A 9417-nucleotide genomic window follows, 5' to 3' on the forward strand; every position below is an offset into this window, starting at 1 on the left:
GAATCGTTTTTCCAAATCTGCGTTGCTGCACATTGCGTGGCTTTGTGTGCGTTTGAATGTGTGTGTGTGTGTGTGTGTGTGTGTGCCCGCGCGCGCGGCCGCGCGCAGATTCAAATTATCCGCCATTACGTTTCGTTGCTTAGTCCCGCCCAGCCCACAACGGTTAGCTACAAATCTGTCTCTGTCGTCGATCTGTGTCAAGGGCAAGCGGGAGATTTGAATTCAGAGCTATAATCGTATTCGACAGAAGCAGCCGTGAGCAGGAGCGCTGCTGAACACATATTAGTTGTAGTCTGGTGTCAGTCAGTCCGGAAATAACGCGCCCTTTTTCAGTGAGCCTGGTTCGTCACAGCAGACCTCATCCCGACCGATCAACGGCTGAGGTAAGAGTCTAATACTACATGTAAATGATATTTTATATTACATTTGTGTTAAGTGGTTAGACTGTTTCCATGCTAACGTTAGCATTCTTAAATTATGTTCAGTCATAACTGGCGTCGAGGGCAAAACACAAATGCAGCATGGGTCTTTTCAATTATCGATCTGTGTTAAGAAAGATCAGTTGAACCCACTCTAACTTATTTGTTAACTTATAGACCTAAAACAATCTTTAGTAGACTTGTTATTCATATTAAAGTCCATAATTGTGTATAAAATCTTCGTTATGATAGTCAGTAACATTAAACCAATCTCTTAAATGGCGGGACATTTTGAAACCATGTCTGGAAGCTGAAAACTTTATTTTTAATTTTTTTTTTTTTTTTTGTGAACTTTTTTTAAACTTTATTTTATTATAGTAAAATTGTAGTAAACACGTTTTTAGCAGATTTTTTTTTACCATTGTAATAGCCACAGTTTTACTAAAAATAGGCCTACTGTGTTTCTTTTGTTTATTTCGTAATAGTTAACATGACTAACTTTATTAAGACCGTTAAGAAATCGAAATACTGTCTGTAACTTAACGTACTTGTTGATGATACAGGAAAGCCTAGAACAGGAAGACTAGAATATGAATACAACATGATGAACCCCTAGGTGTATCTAGGTCTAGGTCACAGTAAATCATATTCATTTAATGTTACTTTCTATAAATGTAACTTAGCTAAAATCACATGGCAGCTCAAAATATTACTGCTGGCCTTTCCAGCTCAGCTTCAAGATCATAGTCAGTTGAGTTTTTGCATTGTCCCAATGGAACATATTCTGACATGTGTAAATCTAATACTGAGTTTTAAAATAACTTGTGTGTGTGTGTGTGTGTGTGTGTGTGATTTCAGGTCACGTGGAAAGCAGATGATCATGGCAAACAAGGTATGGGAAGAATTCATTAAAACATAAAAATCATAATGGTTCTGATTCCATATGTTCATAACAGTCTTCTGATTCCATATGATTGCACTAAAAGTATGCACAAGGTTTGGATTTGCTACAGCAAGATTACAATTGTGTTAGATTCCACCCATCTTTCTTTCTTTTTTTTTAACTAGGCTCTGTCATTTAGAAACATGACTTTTCCTATCACTAATATCTTAATGACACATATCTCTACCTTTTAATCCAGCCAGATGATCTGACGGTTGCTGCTCGCATCTCAGCCTACCTGATGGAAAATTCTTGCTGGATGAATGACCTTCACCTTCAAATCAGCCTTGCCAAGACAGAACTGCTTATGGTTCAACTTTCAGCCAAAACATACTTGCTGTGATCCTGCTGATTTGCCTTATCATTAGGAGGATCAGGCCCTTCCTATCGGAGCTACACAACTCTCTTGTTCTATCCAGACTGGGCTATTGTAATGCTCTCCTGGCAGCTCTTCCAGTATCAGTAAAACCTCTGCAACTGATCCAGATGCTGCAGCAAGAGTTGTCTTTAAAGGTAGCCCTATGCCTAAACTCACTGCTTCAGATCTATGTGTCCTCCAGAAGCATGTGTTCTGCAAGTGAACGGCGCCTTGTGGTGCCATCATCCCAAAGAGACACAAAACCACTTTCACTGACATTTACCTGGACTGTTTCCTGGTGGTGGAATGACCGGCGCAACTCAACACATTTTCAAGAAACTGCTAAAGATCCATCTTTTTCATAAACACTTCACCCAATAATACTATATCTTTGTAAAAAAAAAAAAAAAAAAACCTTGCTATGTGTACTGTGCGACTAACTGGGACTTGTCACTGCACTTGTTGCTTTTTATTATCTTTAATTATTATCTTAATTGGTTAGTCACTTTGGATAAAATGTAATTGTAAATGTTAAAATAAGTTATACTGTAAAGGTATACGGTAATTGCTTTTTATTGTGGATATATTTGCATGTTCTAAATTATATACTAAGCATCTATTTCCTATCAATCACTTATCTTGATGTTTAGTGTTTGTTCAATTACTAATATTGTAAATATGCAGGTATTCTGTACTCATACATTTAGTTAATTTAAAAGAAATTGACTGTACATTTGCTATTATTAAGAACTTAATTAGAGATGTTTTGAAATTGGATCGGTACAAATAAAAATAAAAACTGTAAATTTACAAACATTTGTATTTGAATTTATGTACTTGTGTGCATTTTTTATACATAATTTCATTGTTATTTTACACAGAAAAACTATATTAAAAGAAAATTACTGTAGATAGACAGCATTATTATATAAAATAATTGTATAAAACCTTACATTTACAGTATTTAATTGTTTTAAAGGTGTATATGACTTTTTTTAAACGTTAAAAATCCCCAATAATTACATAAGATTTTATGTAATATTAAAGATATAATCTGTTATTTAATTATGGAAAATTACTGTATTTTAACGAGATTGTTTTTTGCCGTTATTTTACGGTAATTTTCTGGCGCCCCAGCTGCCGGAATAATACCGTTTTTTCACAGTTTTTTTTTACAGTGTAGGCTATGTCTCTATGGGACTGCAAGTCAAGTTTCAATAAACCGTTATTGATTCAAAGAGAGCCAATAAGGTAATATATAAAGGTATTAAGCAAAATTGATTCTGTGCTTAGTTCTGTGTGCACTTTACAATGTGACCTTAAGAAAAATGGAAAATTTAATAAATAAAATGCAATAAATGCAGGGTATTGAAGTCACTGATGTAATATATCCCTGGTGAAAATAAAATATATGCCAAGTAGCCTAGCCTATGCAACCAGACTTATTCAGTATACTTCAAGTGTGTTTGTGATTAGTTAACTTGAAGTGCGCTATTTTGGACCAACTAATTTAAGTACATTTTAGTTGTAATTAAATTGTAGTAAAGCATAACTTTAAATGTATTTAGTGTACTTTTGTGTGCTAAATTGGAACAACTTCAAGTAGCCTATACCTAGTATGCATTAAGTATATGCCTGTGTATAGGGACTAATTACATGCTTGATTAGTGATTAAAGTGTACTTTATTTGTTTTCCAAGTGCATTACCAATTCATTACCAGTGTCTTCGAAACATAAAAGCAATATACCATAAGTGTGTTATATTTGAGTAAAAAGCATATGCTCAGTAATACCTTTAGCTTATTCCAAATACTACAAATTGAACACTTTGTCTTCAATAACAAATGCATATAGCTATACTTTGTACAATATACTTTTGTATACTATAATGCATTTTGAAAGTATAGCCTACTTCAATGTATTATTACAATGATCATGTCCAGTACAGTTAAAACATATACCTAAAATATATTTAAGTAAAGTGCAAATAAAACACTTTTAAAAAAATAAACAGATTTTTTACTTTTTAGAGGATATACTGAAGTACAATTATTTTACAGTGTGTAAAAAATTGTATTGTGAAAATAGGTAAAAGCATGATGCTAATATACTTTTAATATATTTAAAGATAATAATAAAAAAAAAAATGTATATTTGCAATGTAGCCTACTATTGAAAAAGGGAATACATTTCAAATACAATAAAGTATACTTTTTTTCATTAGGGATTGTTTATTCTTAGCAGCCCCAAGAAAAAAATCCTGGAGCTGCTACTGAACAGCATAGATCCATTTTTAAGGCTTTGCCGAATATGTGATAAAACAAAGCGATTTTGGCTATTAAAAAAAATGGACAAGCTCTTGGCACCTTGTGTTTTTATTCACATCTGTGTCTGGTGTAAAGATCAGTAAAACAGCCTTCAACAGCTATCTGCCTGTCCCGAGCACCCATGGTGGAGATACTCTCCTCTCCATTCATTTTAATCAATAAAAAAAAAAAAAAAAAAAAAAAAAAAAAAAAAATCGATTGAGATTCGGGAACCTCTCTGATTGTTGGATCTCACATCGGGTCATGGCGGTTTATAATCAATATAATACACACAATTCTACCATTATAGGCTATTTAGTGTTACAACATAACAACCTTACTCAAAAGCTTGTGCTGTCTGTGTTTTTTTTTTTATTATTGTTTTTTGCACAATTATAAATTGCATTTTAAATATTAACAACAAAATCATCAGGTATAGTCCTTACACTGTAAAAAAAATTGCTGCGATAATTTATCACAACTTAAAATCCAACATTGTTTCAACTTTAAAAAGTATGTGTTCATGCTTGACTTAAAATATTAAGTTTAGTTAACTTTAGTTAAGTTGGATATTTAAGTTCTCAACAAATTTTAAGTTGTTTTAACTAATCGCAGCCACATTTTTTACAGTATATGTAGCCCTGCCCCTTTTCAGCGCTGCGCTCGCTGTGTCTTGGTTTATATTTCCACGGCATGAAGGTAAGATCTTTTTACAATTTTTTGATTTATAAAGAACTCCTTTTAAATTTGTTATGACATCCGCTTCAAACATTACAATGCTCATAATAACTTTCGTTAACTCATAAGTATCCGCTTCACCAGCTAATTACTCTTTGACAGCAATGCCATAGAAATATACAGAGCTACTGCAAATAAAGGCAGTTCAAACACAAAAAAGATGGCTGCACTCTTGCTTCTCTGGCACATAAGATCAATATCAGCGAAAGAGCGACTCGCGACAACAATCGTGGAAAAAATAGGCAATGAGAATGGAGATGTGTTTTTGTTTAGTTGGTAATGTATTTGCAATCCGTGTGTTTCTCCACAAGACACTTAACCTTTGAGTAGGCTAATGAATTCATCAAGCGCACCATCACATGGAGAACAAGACTTTTCTCAGACAGAAAAAGACTGTGAGAAAAAAAGGCTAATGTTTTATGAATCTGAGGAACAGAGAAGAGTGCACCCACTTGCAGAAACATAAACCAGCGCCTATAAACAGAATACTCAAAATTCTGATTCCTGTCCTAAAGATTTCCAATAGTCAAGGCAATAAACCATTGAAAGGCCTGACTAAGCCATTATCTGCATTCAGAGAGCTGTAGAATCTTCACATTAGCACATCTCAAATAAGTACCCTCAAGATATGTGCTAAATTTAGTTTGCTTGAGGAAACCTATGCAGTCTCTATTAATAATTCATTGAAGTCTCTAAAAATCCCTGTGAATCTGATGACTGCAGGTCTCTTAAAATTAGACACCTGCTTAAAATCGATTGATTAAAATCAATCTTTACCTTTGAATTGATCCTCATGCATATTCATTCAAGCATGTTGGGATGCAGGTAAGTGTTAAAGCTCTGTGCTAGTAATAGAAGAGTTGCAGGTTCAGTCCCAGTGAGGACACTCAATCACGAAGCTGCTTTATTACCATTGTGCTTCTGAGCGGGGCATTAAAGCCCCAGAGGACCGTCCCTGTAAACAGGGTACAAGATGCTTTAGATGAAATGGAATTCAACTTTTACCCAGGAATTGTTAGGTACCTGTACAAATGAAGGATCAACCTTAAAGCTGCAGTCCGCAGTTTTTCCTCTTTGTCGCCATCTCTGTTCGAAATCTGCAATTGCAGTTATTCGCGGAATTATCAACTTTACGTGCGTTGTGCCTCGGCATGGCACAGCGCGGATGAATCCAATGTTTTGAGGAGAATGTGCAGCCGTCAATCACCGCGCTGGTGGTTTTGATACAGTCATTCGCAATCACAGATTCTACTTTTTGGAAATATGAACAACATAAGAATTTTCACCGGAAAATGTCGTCTGAACAAGTAACATCCACTTTTGTTCTGACCAACTAAGGGGAAAAAAGCATTGCAGTAAATCGCGCCGATTAAATCTAACGATCGCTTATCATCATATCACGTCAAACCGTGCAAATTATACTTTGTTCTCAAATTGTTAATGTTAAAGGAACACTCCACCGTTTTTTGAAATAGGGCTTATTCACCTTCTTTCCTACATTTAGATAGGTGGGCAAATGCATTTTTGTCTCAGTGCATGCATTGTTTTAGTTTGACAGGGTCGGCGCTAGCTTAGCTTAGCATAATGAATGGAATCCTTTGTTGCCAGCTAGCATGTCCTGAGTAAAAGTGATATAAAAAATTAAAAAAACCCACCTAATTACTTCTTGTGGCCTGCGTATTCACAACAAGTACAAATAGCGATGCAGATTAACACTAGACGATTTCCTATGCAGATATTGACTTGGGACTATATTAGGGGGAAGCACAGGTGAAGCACTGCTACTTGGGCGCAGAGATATCACGCCCAAGTAGCAGTGCTTCGCCTGTGCTTCCCCCTAATATAGTCCTTAATATATAAGTCAATATCTGCCTAGGAAATCGCCTAGTATTAATCTGCATCACTATTTGTACTTGTTGTGAATACGCAGGCCACAAGAAGTAATTAGGTGGGTTTTTAAAAAATTTTATATCACTTTTACTCAGGACATGCTAGCTGGCAACAAAGGATTCCATTCATTGTGCTAAGCTAAGCTAGCGCCGACCCTGTCAAACTAAAACAATGCATGCACTGAGACAAAAATGCATTTGGCCACCTATCTAAATGTAGGAAAGAAGGTGAATAAGCCCTATTTCAAAAAACGGTGGAGTGTTCCTTTAACAACATCAGCATTGCGTGACTACGAAGTCCGAAGTCTTTCGTGTTTTACAACGGGTGAATCTCCAGTTGTCAGTGGTGATTGTTGTTTGAACCTTTCTGGATCCGCCATCAAATTGATGTTTAATTATATCAAGTGCTGTGAGAAAAGGCTATAAATCTCCATCTCCAACATCCTCACACTCACAGCCTACTAGCCGAGACTCTTCTTTATGTGGACAGATGTGACGTAATGACGCAAAGACATGCTCGAATTTCCCGCAGAAATCCACCAGTACCACTGGAGTTAAAAACATTATTACGAGCTTACCATTGTTAATCGAGCTACGGCAAGCAGATAGTTTTGAACACTGGCTATGTACTTGCTCAAAAAATTATTTTGGATAATTTTTAACCCAAAAAAGCTATGTAGACTGCAGCTTTAAGCGGTGAATTTCACAAAGTTGCATTACAGGTTTTTTTGGCAAATTATTTTGTCAGATAATAACCGTAACCAAGTTAAGTGTTTTGTTCTCTCATATTTAGGCTACAATACACACAAAAAAAAAAAACAAAAAAAAAAAAAAAAAAATTTGTATGGTTTAATAGAACTTGTAGGGTCATTAAAACAAATATCACTTTTGGACACGACTGTACATAAAAATAAATGACAATGCAAAAACTAAATAAATAAATATTTCTTTGGTTTTGGTGGGACTTTTATCGACAGGTTTCACAAGGAGATTCACTCTGTTTAGTGCCATATTATCAGATCTAGTGCTGTCGAATCGAAGCAAACCCTTTGACATGCAGTCAGTGGTTCTGTGCGTTACACACATGTGCTGAACAACTGTTTTAACCCTGTGAGATTCCACTTCAAGGTGTGGAAAAATAATGAGGAAAAAGTAAAACTGGCTCACTCACAGGCCCCACAACCGGGTTTCACTGACAGTGAATAAATACACTACAGGGATGCTGACGTGTGCATCATAAGTGTGTGAAGAAGATCATCCAATCACACGTTCTACGAGTTGGCTGAATGGCCTGAAGTGCGCACATGTTTATGACGAGATGTCTTTCCCAACGGCATCTGCCCTTCACTTCTCTGTGATGCATCATTCATCGCCCCCTCTACTGTAAATCTGTCTCAATAACTCCAGTGAACACACCGTTCACGATTACAGCTCTAACACAAGCTGCAAAGCCTCGGAGAAAAACGCTTTGACTTGAAAAGTAAAACTCCATTTGTACAGCACACTTCTTTTTATAGTCATAACTTGTTTTTGTGCAGTGAGTGGGCAGGTTCTGGCAGTGAAGTGAAACAGCCGAAGAACTAAAGTTTCAGCTCTCAAGAGAGAGAGAAAGAGGTATGTGCCTAAAATTTCAATTCAGAGTGTAAATCCATACACAATATTTGAAAGAAATGAACACTGTCTTTTATTCAGTAAGGATTCATTAAATTGATCAAAAGCGACAGCAAAGATATCTAATGCTTCAAAAGATTAACATGCAATTTTTTTTACTGTCTATTCAAAGAATACTTAATGTTTCATGGTTTCCAAAAAATATTAAGCAGCAAAATCATTTTCAACATTGATAATAATAATAATAAGTGTTTCTCGAGCAGCAAATCAGCATATATTAGAATGATTTCTGAAGGACCACGTGACATTGAAGACTGGAGTTATGACAATAAATTAGTTTAAAATACATAAAAATAGATAAAGATTTACATTGTAATAATAATTTCACAATATCACTATTTTTGACTGTATTTTTGAACAGATTCAGAATTCAGCCCAGACTTTCAGAAAAATGCATATTACGTCTGTCGGCACGTTGTGTTTCTTTACAAAGTGACATAGCCAACTACAGAATACAGCGATTTAAGCCGTTTCTCATGGATCCGTGTGAACAGGGATCGTTTTGACATTGTACGCGAAAAACTTTTCCATTTTTGGTACATCATTGTCATGTAAACGTGCTATATGTGCTATATGTGACATACACACACACACACACACACACACACTCGCCGTCCATATTAGACACACCTGTTCAACTACTCGTTACTGCAACTAATCAGCCAATCACACGGCAGCAACTCAATGCATTTAGGCATGTACACATGGGCTGCATCTGAAAACTTTAGGCGGCTGACTTGTTGCCTCGCTGCCCTATCAGGCAATGACTTAAAGGCAGCCTTTGCATACGAAGGCAACTCGCGAAACTGATTTGGGACAGACTTCTGAGGCACTGTAACAGTCTAATGATCTAAATGATGAAGTGAAGCGAACACTGGATTCTGACATTCCTTGATGCCTTAATGCATCCTCCGAATGCAGCATTTATAGGATTTCAGATGCAGCCGCGGTCAAGACGATCTGCTGAAGTTCAAACTGAGCATCGAATGGGGAAGAGAGGTGATTTAAGTGACTTTGAATGTGGCATGGCTGTTTGTGCCAGACAGGCTGCTCTGAGAAACTGCTGATCCACTGGGATTTGCACACACACAAC

General features: G+C 36.1%; 1 long non-coding RNA gene across 1 annotated transcript; it reads left to right on the forward strand.

Moving 5' to 3' along the window:
* LOC309510566 lies at positions 1-2328 on the forward strand. Its single transcript, XR_014210393.1, has 3 exons — positions 1-383; positions 1278-1311; positions 1562-2328. It is a non-coding gene; the product is annotated as an uncharacterized lncRNA (long non-coding RNA).
* Positions 2329-9417: the final 7089 nt, after the last annotated feature.

Source organism: Leuciscus leuciscus, assembly GCF_965113295.1.
Source record: "Leuciscus leuciscus genome assembly, chromosome: 12".
Lineage (NCBI taxonomy): Eukaryota > Metazoa > Chordata > Actinopteri > Cypriniformes > Leuciscidae > Leuciscus > Leuciscus leuciscus.